Source organism: Mastigoproctus giganteus, chromosome 1 (assembly GCF_048544385.1).
Source record: "Mastigoproctus giganteus isolate SK-2022 chromosome 1, ASM4854438v1, whole genome shotgun sequence".
Taxonomy (NCBI): Eukaryota; Metazoa; Arthropoda; class Arachnida; order Uropygi; family Thelyphonidae; genus Mastigoproctus; species Mastigoproctus giganteus.
In genome coordinates, this window is record NC_143575.1 from 37,183,239 (window position 1) to 37,199,735 (window position 16,497).

At 36.7% G+C, this 16,497-nt stretch overlaps 1 protein-coding gene across 2 annotated transcripts in view; it reads left to right on the plus strand.

Annotated features, from left to right (window-relative positions):
• The first annotated feature begins 4,961 nt into the window (after positions 1 to 4,961).
• The window catches only part of LOC150090710 (leucine-rich repeat flightless-interacting protein 2-like), a 195,059-nt gene continuing 183,523 nt past the window's right edge, over positions 4,962 to 16,497 (plus strand). The window contains exon 1 of one of the 2 annotated variants that reach the window (XM_090379575.1): positions 4,962 to 4,978. The gene's annotated coding sequence lies outside the window, so the exon portion shown is untranslated. Of the gene's footprint in view, positions 5,177 to 16,497 lie in introns of both variants that reach the window. The other variant, XM_090379566.1, reaches the window with a different exon arrangement.

Genomic DNA, 16,497 nt, shown 5'->3' on the forward strand with positions numbered 1-16,497 from the left:
TTTTTTCGCAACGTGCTGAGTAGTGTGTCTCAGACGAGATTAGCAGGGTTGTCAAAAGGCCGCGCATAAATCATACGACATCACCAACCGAGTAGCAAATTATAAACTCAAGTTACCTATCTTTATACAGTGGTGACTTACCTTTTTTTGTTTTTATTCCAAAACACGCAATTTATAGACAAAATATATTGACGCCTCCTATCCTCAGTTGTTTTGGAGCTTAAACCCTCCTCTCCTCTTGATATTTCAATGAATCGTGCGTGTCAATAAGAAACAAGAACGTTCACTTCCGAAAGAAGGACTCTAATACTAACGTTTTATGCAAAGTAATATTCCAAGTAACGTTATAATAACGTTTTATTGACTGATGATAATTAAAACTGATGATGACTGATAATTAAGCTAAGCTATACCTACGTTCTAATAACGTTTTATATCAACGAAATACTTCTTTTAGAATGCTGTAGACGGGAGAATAAAAACGGTGAAGTTAATAAAAATTCCTTCCTTTAAATCGCTCTACCGGTCGTACCCTTAAGAGAAATCTCACGCTTCGGATCAAATTCCCAAATCCTTGGCAAGGGATGCAAAGAAAAACAGAAAAGAGTTCTTTACCTATTTAAACTCAAGAAGGAAAGGGATGAATCAGATTGGTCCAGTGGATATTGATGGTTCAACAGTTGAGGATCCTGCTCAGGTGGCTAACAATCTAAACAAGTATTTTGCATCTACATTCACGCATGAGGAGTTATTCAGGGTAAAGTACCTGCCCGGCAACCCAAAGGTCGCGGGTTCGATTCCCGCCTCGGGTTTGGATCAAAGTACTGCAAAAAACCTTGGGAGGTGCAATATGGCCACAGAAGCCGATGCGCCAACAACTACCAAATCAAAAAAAAAAAAAAAAAAAAGTTATTCAGGAAGGAGAATGATGTAGGTAAAGTAAACATTGGCAGTGAGCTGGATGATTTTGTAATAACTGAGAGGAACGTGGAGGAGAGATTGTTGAGGATAAACATAAAAAAGGCACCTGGGGTGGATGGGATCTATCCAGTTATATTAAAGGAGGCAGCAAAGGAAGTAAGCAAATCCCTAGCCATAATTATGAGAGCTTCTTTGGACTCAGGAGAGGTACCCATAGACTGGAGATGTGCAAATGTAACCCCAATTCGCAAAGGAGGATCAAAGGCTGACACAAGTAATTATAGACCTGTTAGTTTAACTTCTGTTCCAGGTAAATTAATGGAGGCACTAGTTAAAGAAGCACTGCAGGATCATCTAGACAAGAATTCAGTTATAGCTCAGACGCAGCATGGTTTTGTTAAGGGCAGGTCTTGCCTGACCAATTTGATTGGATACTATGATGTAGTCACAAAAGAACTGGATGCAGGGAATAACTTTGATATTATATATTTGGATCTTAGAAAGGCTTTTGATACTGTTGCACATGGAAGACTGCTGCACAAATTGGAGCAGTGTGACATTGGAGGCAAATTGCTGCTGTGGATAAGGGGATGGTTGAGTGGCAGAAGACAGAGAGTGGTAATCAATGGACACTGCTCAATGTGGACTAATGTTATTAGTGGAGTTCCTCAGGGTTCAGTGTTGGGTCCGTTGTTGTTTTCGGTGTTTATGAATGATATTGGTGATGGGATATCAAGTTTAATGTCCAAGTTTGCAAATGATACAAAGGTTGGCAGGGTTGTTAAGGACACTACTGACGCTATGCTGCTGCAACAGGATCTGGAAAGGTTGAACAGATGGGCTGAGAGGTGGCAAATGAAGTTTAACATTGACAAATGTAAAGTACTGCATATGGGAAACAGTAACCCCAGAGCAACGTATCAACTCTGTGGTACTACACTGACAGTGGTGGAGAATGAAAAGGACCTGGGGGTAATTGTGCAGGCAGATATGAAATTCTCTGAGCAGTGCAGACGAGCTGCAAGAGTAGCTCATGGTGTCTTGTCAATGATATACAGGAAGTTTCTAGCAGGGATAAGGAGGTAATTATTCCCTTGTATAAGGCAATGGTTAGGCCACACCTTGAGTACTGGATACAGGTCTGGAGGCCTCATTTCAAGAAGGATGTAGAGCTGCTGGAACGGGTACAGAGAAGGGCAACAAGATTAGTGAATGGAACAAAGGGTTGCTCTTACGAAGAAAGGCTTAAGTTTTGCAAATTACAGAGTCTGGAGACTAGGCACCGGCGAGGTGATCTGATAGAGGTGTATAAGGCTTTGAATGGTTTGAGCATGCTCAATGCCAATGGGATTCTTCATCTTGCTCAAAATAATCACCTCAGAGGGCATAAATTCAAATTGAGGAAGGACGGATGTCGGATAGATGTGCGGAAATTTGCCTTTGGCCAGCGGGTGGTTGGGTGGTGGAACGAACTTCCATCACTTGTTGTTAAAGTTGATAGCCTAAACAAATTTAAGGCTCAACTGGACAGGTATTTCGAACGAACGGAGGGGTGAAATGGGAGTGGTGTGTTTTTTTTTTTTTTTTTTGGCTGATGCTGAATAAGCATGCTTTCTTGCATCATATGCCTCTACTAATGCTAATGCTAATGCTAATAAGTCGCGAATTCAAATTGCTAGTTCTATTTTTGAAAAGTCAAGCGGGGTATTTGAAAAAATACAATAGGCCTCTCATTTAGAAAATAATACCTCTACCTTTCTACGAATAGTACCCTAATTCATAGAAAATATCAATGTTGTTTGTTGAGTGTGGCATACAATAATCTCTTCTATGACAAATATCTTTTGGTGTTACCTGAATTCACATCTCTATAATCTGATATTTTGTTTGGTTTAGAACCAGCATAGGAAAAGATAAGGTTATGAAGCATGGGCATATAATATGCCCATGCTTCATCGCCTTATGAAGGTTGACAACATGGTTGTTAAAAGGTCATGCATAAATCAAACGACATCACCAACCGAATAGCAAATTATAAACTCACGTAGCCCTTCTTTATACAGTGGTGTCTTATTTTTTTTTTTTTTTTTTGTTTTTATTCCAAATGAAAAATATTTGCAGAATACAGTAAAATTTCATATGAAATTGAATTAACTCGCCCAAAACGGCTCATATAGCCCAACACATTTATTTAGTTGCATGAACGTATAATTTATAGCCCAATGCTTGATTCTGGTATTTTAGACTTTTGCAAATTTGGTAACTGTATTCTAATGTCGTTGCTTACTTTTCTGGATGAAAATCCCGAATTTCTGAAAATCCTGCGACCTTTACACATAATCTATTAATTTGGCCACAGTGTGGAGGGAAAAAAAATAATAATAAATAAAAGACTTCATGGTATTCGAACTCAGAATTTTTTCATATTTTCTTTGATTGCTGAGCGCCAAGGTAGCTGTGGCCATGAGGTCTCATATATATTGTGTCTTTAATAATACATATTATTAAGTTCGGTTTGTCTCTTTGAGGCTGAACGAAAAAACATGAGTTTCAATGAGAAAAAACCATTCAAATTCCGACTGAGTTCGATTAATTCGGTCCAGGTATGAAAAAAAGCCATTAAAACTTCCTCCCGTCGATATACGGGATTGAAACATAGGCCTTTTACCAGAGCTATAACTAGATATTCCTGCCCCATCATAATAAAAATTTCGCGCCCTCTACCCAATAAATAAATATTATTGTTATTATTAGCCATACGGTGCTAGGAAGCTTATGCTGTATCAACCAAAAAAAATTTTTTTTGAATTACCCTGAGAGAGAGAGAGAGAGAGAGAGAGAGAGAGAGAGAGAGAGAAGTAGAAGGGAATCACCAAGAAAGAGAAGAATGATGATATCCAACTCAGAACCCAGGGTGTGCCAAGCCCATATTCACCAGATTTTAGATGTGAGCCCCTGGGGTTAAGTTAACAATAAAAAATAATGAAAAATGCGTCTCGCTCTTTCAATTTGCGGTATTTCGAAGCTAAAATGTAGCAATATATATATATATATATATATATATATATACTGTATATGCATTGTATTAATTTTAAATCCAATACATTTGCGCCCGATTTTGATGCTTTGGTACAAAGTGCCCACTTGTCCCACCCTATATTAATTTCTGCCATTTACTCACGATTTGAAAGGACAACGATCAAAATGGCTATGCTAGCCACGCTGGTACGTGTTTTGTAGATTGTGCTTTCTTCAGTCTGCAGGGTATTTTTGTTCTTGTATGTGTGTGTGGTGTAGTTCATGCGCGGGCGTTGGCCACTTTTTTCCTTCATTGCAGACGACGTTCAATTCCTCTAAAAAGCTAGAGAGATTTGGTATAAAGTTTTTCCCTCATCTTTGAGTCTAGTTTTCTTACAGTCGGGCCCAGCGGAACCGGAAGATTTTTTCTCTGCATTCCAGCAATGCAGTGTTCAGTGTCAAAACTACCATACCTCCAGGTCTTCTACCGTAGGGAAACCGAGGTGCCAGAGAGTTTTACAGCTCTGATCTGGTTTGGTTGTTAAAGATCACGTCGGAGCCTTTAGGCAGTTTGTCGGGGGTGGGGTAAGAATTTTTAGTTTCGCCACTGTTAGTGTTACTGGTATATGATGATGTCTCATTGCTTAACAGTTATCATAAATGACCAAATTAACTTTACTGCAGGTTTCATTCACATCCAAAATTTAACTACTTCACTTTGCGTATTTTTTTCAGAATCTCTTTATGTGAGTGTTTCCCTTGCTTTCTATGCGTGTTATTGTACCTTTGCAAAACAAACTTATTGTTGCACATTTATCTAATGAAAAATATTACGAATTACACCGGATGTTTTTTATTATATAGTCATTATTATTATATGTTTCAATGATCACATTTCAATTAAAAGTTCTACATTCCTTCGAAGGCAAAGCATGAAGCTTAAAACTACAGTATTAGAGAAATGAACTACATTGTACTGTATAGCAATGAACAATTGGTCCGGCACTCACTTCCGTTTCGGGATCATCCGGGTCTCGTGGTAGGTAGTGAGTAAAACGAGTGATGGTGCTTTGTGGTTTTCGAAGAAATTAAAGAATTTTGTTATGTGATTTCCTGGTTATGATGGTGCTGTTTAAAGTCAATCTAGATCTTTCGGTCTTTGGTTCCTGATAAGTCCTAGATATGTGTCAACTAGAACACTATCCTAATATATTAAAAATGGTTTTTTTAAACAAAAGTAAGTCTGTCGTATCTGAAGTTGGCAACTGTTGGTAGTTTCCCCTACACTGTTACTGTTTTTATTATTATTTTAAGCGTAGCACCTGTCTGGTAGGCCTAATGGACAATATACTCTTTAATTAATTTAAGTGTGAATCTGGGGCACACGTGAGATTACATTCTTTATGGGATGCCACCAACGGGATGCATGGCTTCGGATTATGTAATTGACAAAACCTCAATTGTAATCGAGCTTTCTTTTAAAATTGAGTGAAACTGTAGTGACTGTAACGCTGAGTTTATAGAAGATCGTACTTTAGGTGAGGACCTCTTTTTAGTTTAAGCTTTTATGGATAGGTTTTTCAAAAAGAGGGGGGAAAAAGTGGGGTTCACGTGTGCATTTAAAAATTTATCAGCCCTCCGCTTACGTTTTTTCTATTGATTTGGTGGGTGTACAGGACCCAAAAGTTAATTACTCACCGAAACACATGACCTTATTAGGAGATCATTATTTAGGAGTAATTCGAATCAGTGTGACATATCTTTATAAGAATAAAATTGCAGATAACTTCCTTTAATTTGAAGTGGGGGGGAGGGGGGGCGATCATTTATTCTTCTGTTAGGAATCATTAAAAATTCTTCAACGAAAGCAATAAACTTATTTTTAATACAATTAGTTTTTAATCTTTTGTATTTTTTTATTATTGTTTTTGTTTCAGTGGCAATGATTTTAAAATGAATGACAGTGAATTTTATTTAGTTTTTATGATGACATTTTTTTTATTTTTTTATATAAAGTGTAAGAGTCTACTTTTAATTTGTATTCTTCAGTTTTGATTCCTTGAGAATCAAATGATAGCATCTCACCTTTTAGTTCTCTTTCTAGTATTATGGTTGAAGTTTTCAAGTTGAAGTGAATTATTTTAGATTTACCTAAAATAAATCTAAAATAATAAATCCAACCATTTTGTGACCAAATGCAGTTATTTACATATTATAAATTTAGGAGGATATTATAAATGAAGGATTCAGGTATATTATATTATAAATGAAGGATTTCATATTTCATAAGAATCATATTTCCATTTCTCTGAAGTTACACTTCAGAGAAATGGAAATATGATTCTTAGTAGATGGTTTCCTTAAGAAATTAATCCTTTATGCCCAGTTATTTGGGAAACTAAAGAAAGCTATACAGACAAGAACTAATCAGTTCTGGAAATCAGCTGCCTGCAAGGAGACCTGATTGAAATATTTAAGTCTTTAAATGAATTCGTTAAACAAATGCTGAAGACATCCATACTCTTTCTCAGATCGCACACATAAAGGGGCACAAATTGAGAGTTTGGTTGTTGGAACAGTCTTCCATCTGATATTGTGGAAGTTTGAATAAATTCATGGGAGGATTAGACAAATTATTAGAGGATGAGCAGACAATGTGCATAATTTTCTTTTTTTGTAGATAATGTTATGTATGCTTGCTTCCTTGCACCATTTGGCATTACAAAAACTAATGCTAAATATCATATTGACGATTTTAAATAAAGTTTTATTAGCAACTCATTTGACATTTGCTTCCCTTTAAGGATGTAGAAAATCTTTAACCTTGTATTTATTTTTTTATTTTTAAATTTCTAGTTATATACATAGAGACTTGGGAGAGTTTTACTTGAAGGGAGTGATTAGGAATCTAGAAAAGCAAGTGGATATTTAGAGGTAATAAAATGGTATTAACACTTAAAAAGTAGTTTTCCTGTGGGAAGTATTTACTGGAAAGCATACGTTGTTTTAGACTTTTCTTCCTCTATTATGAAAACTTAAAAAAAAAAAAAGCATGCTCCTAGTTTATAAATTTTTTTTCTTGGTGGAAGACCACAAACATCAGTGTATTTGTATCTACTTAGCTAGTTTAGCCATTGCCTGTCTTGAGAAAAAGTTTCAAGTTCAGATCCGATGATTGGTGGCTGGAGAAACTTTTACTATGGTTTATATTTGGTATTTTGAGTTAATTAGCCTCAGGCAGAGGCACTTGCTGCTGCATAACATTCAATTTCTCCATTGTAAAATTTTAGTTGATTTCACAGTGAATCTTAAAAACACCATCCTTCAGAAATTATACTTTTATAAACACAGGAATATGTACTTGTTTATACTCTGTCACAGCCCCTAGGTCAGAGAAGTTTACAGTTAATTATTTTGATGATGAATATAAGTGTTAAGCTTATTTAGCAGTCATGTGGGCTCAAACCATGACCCACTCAAATACTCATGTGTTTTCATTTGACCACTTATCTATATTGAGCCACAGTACACAATAGTCTTAGTTACTGTTGTGTAAATGTATTGTAATTAGCCAACCAACCCAAAGTGAAAGCAACAAACTTGAATTGGAGTTGACAACATGAGAATTCATCATTAAATCTGAGAACACCACAGATTTAGTGTTGAACTCTTATGTAGTTATAAATTTATATCTTCCATTATGCATTTTTAGTGCATGTTGTCATAATATATGTTTAATAAACTTCTCTCTACAGATATGCTTTATGTAAGTAGATTTAAATGTATTAGTAGTGACAAATGATGCAAGAAAGCAAGCTTATACTGCAAAAAAAATCGCGCTTCCCACATCACCTGGCCATCCCCTTCCATAATTTTTCTAGGTCTTTCTTAAATTTGTTCAAACTACCCACTTCCACAATGTCAGATGGAATTTTTTTTCTAGCAATCAACTAACCACTGCTGAAAGAAAATTTCCACACATCTAGCCTGCAATCATCCTTCCTCAATTTAAATTTATGCTTCCTCTTGTTTTGTCTAAATAGGAAAGAGGATATCATCACCATTTAGCTCATTTAAAGCATTAAACACCTCAATCAGATCTCCTTGTAGGTGCCTGTTGTCCAGATGCTGGAATTTGAAAAACTGAAGTCTTTCTTGGTAAGAGTGCTCTTTTGTTTCCCCCCACTAATTTCTTTTCTCTTCTCTTCTCTACATCCTTTTGCAAATGAGGCTTTTATACCTGTAATCACTACTCAAGATGTGGCATAACTATTGCCTTATGCAGTGGAATAATCACCCCTATCCCTGCTAGAAAAATTTCTTATACCATTGCCGAAACCCCATGAACTGTCTTAGCAGCCCTTCTGCACCACTCAGAGAACTTAATGAGTGACTGCACAATCACCCCCAGCTCTTTTTCATTCTCCATTACTCAGAGTGTTGTACCATATAATATGTTTTTCTGGAATTACTGCTACCCATATGCAGTACCTTGCATTTATCAATTTTAAACTTCATTTGTCACTTCTCAGCCCATCTTGCTAATTTTTCTATATTTTGTTGTAGTAGCATACTCTGATTACTTTCATGCCACCTTTATATCATCTGCAAACTATAGAACTAAACCCAATATGCCTTCATCAATATCATTAATAAATAGAGAAAAAACAATGGCCCAGCACTGAACCCTGAGGGACTCCACTAATAATATTAGTTGAAGAAGAGCGATGCCCATTGTTAACCACTTCCTGTCTTTTCCCACTAAACCAAACCTTTATCCATAACAGTAACTTGTTTCTAATGCAACACTGCTCCAATTTGTATAGCAGTCTTTAATATGGAACAGTATAAAAAGCTTTTCTGAAATTTAGTATATGATATCAAAATTATTTTTTGTATCCAGTTCCTTTGTTCTGTGTGATGGTATCCAATCATGTTGGTCAGACCCGATTGCCCTTTAACAAATCCATCCTTAGACTACTTTATAACTGCATCATAGCCGACCGGGCTAGCCAGGTGGGTAAAGTGACTGCCTGGCAACCCAAAGGTTGCGGGTTTGAATCCCGCCTCGGGCTTGGATCAGGGCAAAATGCAAAAACTTTTGGGAGGTGCATTATGGTCACAGAAGCCAAAGCGCCAAAAACTAACAAAAAAAAACCTGCATCATCAGCCATTATCAATCCACTGCAGGACGAAGGCCTCTCCAGCAACTTTCCAGTTCCTTCTGTTTTGTGCAATGGCCATCCATTTTCTACCCACAAACTCATGAATTTCATCTGACCATATCTGTCATTGTCTTCCAGGTTTTCTTCTAGCTACTCTCGGGTACCATTCTGTTATTTTCTTAGTCTATCTGTCATCATGTCTTCGAACTAGGTGTCCTGCCCAAGACCATTTTACGTTTAGTTAATAAGGATGTCCATTACTTGAGTTTCCTGCCTAATCCACGTGCTTCTCTTCTTATCTAACATGCTGATTCTTAATATAATTTGTTCCATTCTTCACTGTGTAGTTCCCAGCTTCTCTTCCATTCTTTTGGTAAGTGCCCAAGTTTCACTTCCATAGGTCATGGTGGGGAGTATACATTGGTTCATTATTTTACGTTTCAGACAAATTGGGATATTGCTCCTCAGTATGTGACTATATTTCATGAATGCTATCCATCCGAAATTTATTCTTTTCTTGACTTCCAGCCATTTATCATTATTACAGCTAATGACTTGTTCCAGATAAGTATATGAATCCACCTTTTCAATTACTGTTCCTTCAATCATTATAACCTTTTCTGTGGCATAATTGTTCATTTCTTTTGTTTTAGCCATGTTCATCTTTAGTCTGAAATCCTTACTAACTCTGCATAACTGATTAAGATTTTCCTCTAATTCTTTGGGATCATGGCTTATGATTACAATGTCATCTGCAAATCGTAAATGGTTTAGGAGGAACCCTCTATTCACATTGACTCCTTTCTGCTACCAGTCTAATCTTCTGAAAGCTTCCTCAAGGGCAGCAGTAAACAACTTCGGAGATATTGTGTGCTTGTTGAACTCCTTTCTCAATTTTAAATTTCTTACTGTCTTTGTCTAGTCTAATAAAGGAGGTAGCGTTCTCATATATTTTCTTCAAAATCATAATATATGGGGTATCTATGCCTTGTCTTTCCAGTGCCCGAAACATTGCCTTATGCTATATGGAGTCAAATGTTTTTTCATAATCCACAAATGCCAGGCGTAATGGTGTTTTATATTCATTTACTTTCTCCATTAGCTGTGATATTACTTGAAGGTGATCCATATTTGAGAATCCTGTCATAAAGCCAGCTTGCTCTTTCAGTTGATTCTCATCAAGTATTCTTTCTAATCTGTCAGTAATAACCCTTGTGAAGAACTTGTAGATGTGGAACAACAAGCTAATTGGTCTATAATTTCCAATTTATCTCCTTTCTTATGCAGCAAAACTATGACTGCATTATTCCACTGCTTAGGCATCACACCTTTTCTAATGCATTTTGTGAAGAGGCTTGCCAGTTTCTGTGTCATGTCTCTTCCTCTCAGTTTTAACAACTCTACAGTAGCTTCATCTTCCCCTGGGGATTTCCGATTCTTCATTTTCTTCAATGCATGTTCCAACTCATCGGTAAAGATATCAGGTATGTCGTATGTGTTACTAATTTGTGATCCATTTTTGACATCATCCCCTCGCTCCTTGTATAATTCTCTACAGTAGTCTTCTGCTATTTGAATTATGCATTCTCTGCTATTTATAAGTACACCATCGCTATTCTTCAGTTTCAGTATCCCGACCAGACTAGCCAGGTGGGTAAAGTGTCTGCCTGGCAACTCAAAGTTCGCGGGTTCAAATCCTGCCTTGGGCTTGGGTATCATGATGGTGCTGCACTATCCGGTTGGATTTCATGGCCACGATACACGAAGGAAGCAGAAAAAAACTGGTTCCTTCGTGTATTGCTCACATCATACGATAAAAAAAAAAAAAGTTTCAGTGTCATTTGTCTTTCTGTATTCCTGCTCATGGTTGCTGATTTAAGTCCTTTGTTTTTCCTTAATGCTTGTTCTACTTTTCTTTTGTTAAACCTTATGTCCTCTATGAGTCTCTTTCTAATTGCTTTGCATAACTCGGTATACTCCATTTTATCCTTGTTGGTGTTTATCTTGCTCCTCATTTGTCGTCTTCGGTTCATCATGACAAGTGTTTCTTGACTAATTTTTTCTTCTTTGGATTTCTTTTTACCTATAGGTTTCTTGGGTTTTATCACTTTCAGAAAGTTGTAGTATTCCTTGTCGATATCTTGATCCTGAACAGTTTGCAGAAGCTCAGATGTGTTCTTAAGTTCCAGTAAATACTCCTTTTTCTCTCCTCTTCTGTTATTATTATTATTATTATTATTAGTGTGTAGTTCAAGGAAGCCTGAGGCTTTTGCTACACCAGCCAAAAAAAAAAAAAAAATTTCTGAGTTACCCCGGAGAGAGAGAGATGTTATCTCAAAGACCTTCGTATTATTTACTCGAGTCAGTTGTTTTCCTTTCTTTTCTTACATATATATCAAGTGTGCATCTTACCATTCTGTGATCACTTCCAACATTTAACTTGTTCAAGATGGTAACATCATTCTGGATATTTCTGCTAGTGAGGATGAAGTTGATTTCATTAGTTGTTAATCCATGTGGGCTCCTCCATGTTCACTTTCTGTCACTCTTTTCTTGAAAAAAAGTGTTCATTACTGACATTCCTCGAGATTCTGCAAATTCCACAAATCTTTCATTTCTTTCACCAATTCCAAAATTTCCTATAGTTCCCCTTTCTGCGCTCTTTTCTCTCCTTCCAACCTTAGCATTGAAATACCCCGTAATGATAGTGTAGTGGGTTTTCTGCTGATCTAGAAGACTTTCAATTTTGGTTTACATTTCTTCAACCTCTTCATCGTCATCATGGCTCGATGTTGGTACATAAATTATTATAACCTTTAGCTTGTTCCGCTTAGAAATCCTGAGTAGTAGTCTTGACACCCTTGGTGATGTACTTTTTAATTCCAAAATGTTGTTTTTTTATATCTTTATGGACCAGAAAGCCAACTTCACCTTCACTCCTTTCACTGTTTCCTTTGGTGTACAGCAGATTTCCACTTGATAAACTTATAAGTGATTCATTTCTTCTGCTTGTTTCAGCCAAACAGATGATATTCTAATTCCTTTTCCAGCTCTAATATCCTATCTTCACTGATGAGCGATCTTATGTTGTAACAGGCCAAGTTCAGTTTCCGTGCATGGCAGCCTGGTCGTACCCAGAGATTCTTAACACCCTCTGCTTCCACTCTGATCCTCTCACTGCTGTAAGAGGGGGAGTGAAAGCCGCTGGGGACTGAAGACCATTTGTTTCATCATGCTGTCATGTGCTAGAGGGTTTGGTCTTTTCCTCTTCACGCTGATCAGGCATCTTGAAGAGAACCACTCTACACATTCGTTGCCACCTAAGTGGCGTAACAGGGCTTACCATTGAGAAGTTGTGCATGAGTGGATTTTTAGGGAGGCAGGCCAACCAGATTTCTCCTAAATCTTCTGAAATAGAAAGATATTGGATCCAAAAATGTTTTAGACAATGTCTGCTTGCGCACAGAATGCCTGTTCCCCTCTAAGTTACTTAAGGTATAACTGCATTCCTGTCTAATGGCCTTGTGTTACTTTAACTATTGGCTTCATTATTTATTATTTATTTTTTTTTATGAAAACCCCAAACACGAAAGGTATCAAAACCTATAGTACTTAGTACCGTGCATGGGTTGAAGGAGAAGTATGGGGAGAGGGGGATGCCGGAAACTTTGCTCTAGAGACTAAACATGGGATTCACCACTTCAAGCCTCCAATAAGCAAAGTGGTGGTATTTCACCGGTTGATGAAAGTCATCTACCACCTGAACAGATGTCATTCTTAAGGGTCTGTAATTACTTGCTCTTTTATCCCTCTTTTTGAATTGGGGATACATTTGTACATCTCCAGTCCATAGGGACTGCCCCTGAATCTAAGATTTCTCTCATAATTATAGCCAAAAGTTTGTTTATCCCCTTGCTACTTTCCTTAATATAATTGGATAGATACCATCCACCTCTGATCCTTTTTTTTATTTAACTTCAACAATTTCAACTTTCTCTCAGTTATCACAAAATCATTTAGCTCACTGTTAAAATTTGATAAACTTGTAGTATCCCTATTGCTAAAAAGTTTCCCATGTATGATTGTAGATGCTAAATATCTATTCAGTTTGTCAGCAATCTGAGTAGGATCATCAGCGATAGATACCATTCATATCTAGCAGACTAGTGTGATTCATCCCTTTCTTTCTAGAGTTTGTATAAGTTACAGAACTCTTTTCTACATTTCTTCGTCAGAGATGTCTCATAATCTATATTACCATGCCCAGCCCACTTTGCGACGTGATACCTACTATAGGTTTTTCCATCCCATGATAATTTATGTACATTCCATGTATTTTTCTTCTCTGCTGCTGGTTTAGAATTTGCTGTTGTATCAGTTGGTCCCACTGAATAGAATTTAAAATTGTCTGAGACAATTGTAGTCGCTTTTACAAAACGCAAAATTAAAGCCTTTGCCCTTGACAGTAGTTGCATCTTTAAGCAAATACAACATCAGTACACTTGTGATTGCTGCCACCACTTGATTCTTTTATATGCAAATTCTTATGCATGAAATGTTGCTACAGATAACACTAGTCTGCCTTAATTTACTCCTTGAAATAATTTTGACAGATTCTTGTAGGAAATATGTTCAAAAACTCAGATATGTGCTTAAAAAGTTCTCACCACCCTCAGTTTTTAAATATCATTGGTTAATGACTGAAAACCAAGACCTGTAGTTGGTTTAATAATCTTTTCCATCTATTTTATATCTTTTTAATTTTTTTATAGAATGTTCAGGAGCTTTATACAACATTCAAGAATGTTTCGGAATGTTCTGGAATATTGATATGTGTAGAAGAAAGGACAGGATGTTTCTGGAAGGTTCTAGAATCTTCAACGGAGTTCTCTAAAAACATTGAGCCTTCTAGAAACTTCTCTACCAGTATATATTGAGTGGATTCCACACCAAGCAAGCATTTTCATATTGCCAAAAGTGTACGTTTCAGAGAGCGAGTAGTGAACAAAGTGAACAAGTGTTTTAGTGAATTAAGTGTTTATAAACAAGTATTCTGTGCACAAGTACAAACTGTGTTTAAATTATAAATAGAAATCTATAATTTCTTAATTTTGTTCTTATGTGTGCCCACCTCAACTGTACATGAAATATGTCGCATTCTTGCCCAAATAAGCCCGATTGCGTTTGCTACATTTGTGCAGAAGTAGTATTAAAATTGCAGCAGAAGCCACTGTCACAACTTGTGAGAAAAGCTATGAACTCTGTTTTGGATGTAAAGTCGGAGATTAAAGTAAAGTATGGGTTCCAAAGATTTCCTGAAGCTAATGTCAAGGACATTAACAGGCTGGCTTAGAGGTAGTCATAAATCGATGCCTTTTGCTGTTCCAGTAATATGGTGGGAACCTCGAGACCACATAAACGATTGTTACTTTTCCATGACAAATATTTTTGGTTTTTCTGGGAAATACAAGCATAGAGTATTTCAACACACCTGCTCTAAGGCCAGTTCCTCACGATGATACAATACCAGAGCCAGTCACCAGAAATTTGTGGACTTGACTCTGATTCAGGATGGGAAAAGGAGTCTCCAGAAGATACAGAATCGAGAATGAGTACAGATCCAGACTTTTCAACTCTTGATACTGCAATGCCGCAGCTAATCACTCAGGCAGAATTGAACGATTTTGTCAGAGATTTGGACCTCTCCAAAACCAAAGCTCATTTACTAGGATTACTGCTTCAGTAATGGAATATTCTTGAAAAGGGTATTGAGGTGACTTTTTATAGGAAGAGGCACTCTAACATAAAGAACTATTACTCCATGGATGGTGCTTTGCTTTATTGTAACAATGCCCAGGAATTAATGAAAGAGTTACATCTGGAGCACGTCTCCGAGCAGTGGAGACTTTTCATTTATTCATCCAAGGTCAGTTTGAAAGCAGTTTTACTCCATAATGGAAATAAGTATCCATCTATACCATTGGCCTATGCAGTTCACATGAAGGAAACATACAAGAACCTACAGGTTCTTTTGAAAAAAAGTATGCTATCAAGAATACAAATGGAATATCTGTGCTGACCTAAAAGTGGCAGCTTTGCTGACTGGGTTGCAAGGTAGATACACTAAATACTGCTGCTTTTTATGCAAGTGGGACAGCCAAATGAAGAATTGCCACTACATGGTTAAAAAATGGCCTGACTGTTCAGAAACTACACCAGGCCAGAAAAATGTAGCACATCCTCCTTTGGTAGATAAGTCAAAAATCTATTTACCTCCATTGCATATCAAGCTAGGTTTGATAAAAAATATTTGTGAAAGTGATGGAAAAAACAAAGATTTTCCTGTTTGAAGCAAAGTTTCCTCGAATCAGTGAGGCCAAGATAAAAGAGGGAAGTTTTGTGGTTCTCAAATCAAACTGCTCTACCAAGAATTTACTAAAAAAATAAATGCTGCAAATATAAGAGCCTGGAAGGCATTCGAAAATGTCTGCCAGAACTTTTTAGACAATTTGAGAAATCACAAAATTACAGTGAAATTGTGGATGAGCTAATTTTAGCATACAGAGGTTTGGGATGCAACATGTCGTTAAAGCTTCATATCCTGCATTTCCATTTGGGCTTTTTTTTTCCCCTGAAAATTTGTTAATGGTCTCCGATAAACACAGTGAAAGGTTTCACCAAAATATTTCTCAAATGGAAAAAAAGATACCAGGAAAAATGGAATCCAAATATGTTTGCAAACTACTATTGGAATCTTGTATGGGAGACACCAATGGACGATTATAAAATACAAAAAAATGACAAAATTAATGTTTTGTTATCAGACAAACATTTTTGTAAATAGAATAAGGTTAATAGACCCATTGTTCAATATTTAGTACTGTATGTAACATTTTCTTAAAATATATGAATTTTTTTTTTTTTTACTAGAAACTTAGTTTTTGACTTTAATCCCTTCTCCCTTAAAAGTGGTAGGTATTACAGCAATATGGTTGCCATATTTAAATTCAGCAACCTCAAATCACCATGAATTTTAACAGGGAGCGAAGAAAATGTTTTTTTGCCGACCAGTGTAATCTGATCTGGAGTATTGCTTTCACTTGTTACCTCTCTAATATGCCAGTGTAGTCTTGCGGTAATCCCAGAAAAGCCTTGCCACTGTGTGAGTTTCCAATACAGAAGTTCCAGTCACTATCTGGAAAGTTAAAATCCCCCATTATAAGACATTCTGATTTACCCGCCCATTGCATTTGTCTGCATAGTTGTTTACTATACAGAGGCCTATAACACACCCCAGCTCTCATTTTTGTTTTTCAGGGCTGTCACACCAAACTGATTCAACATTGCACTGGCCCACCACTTCGACTGGGTGCATTGCAATAGATCCTGTGTG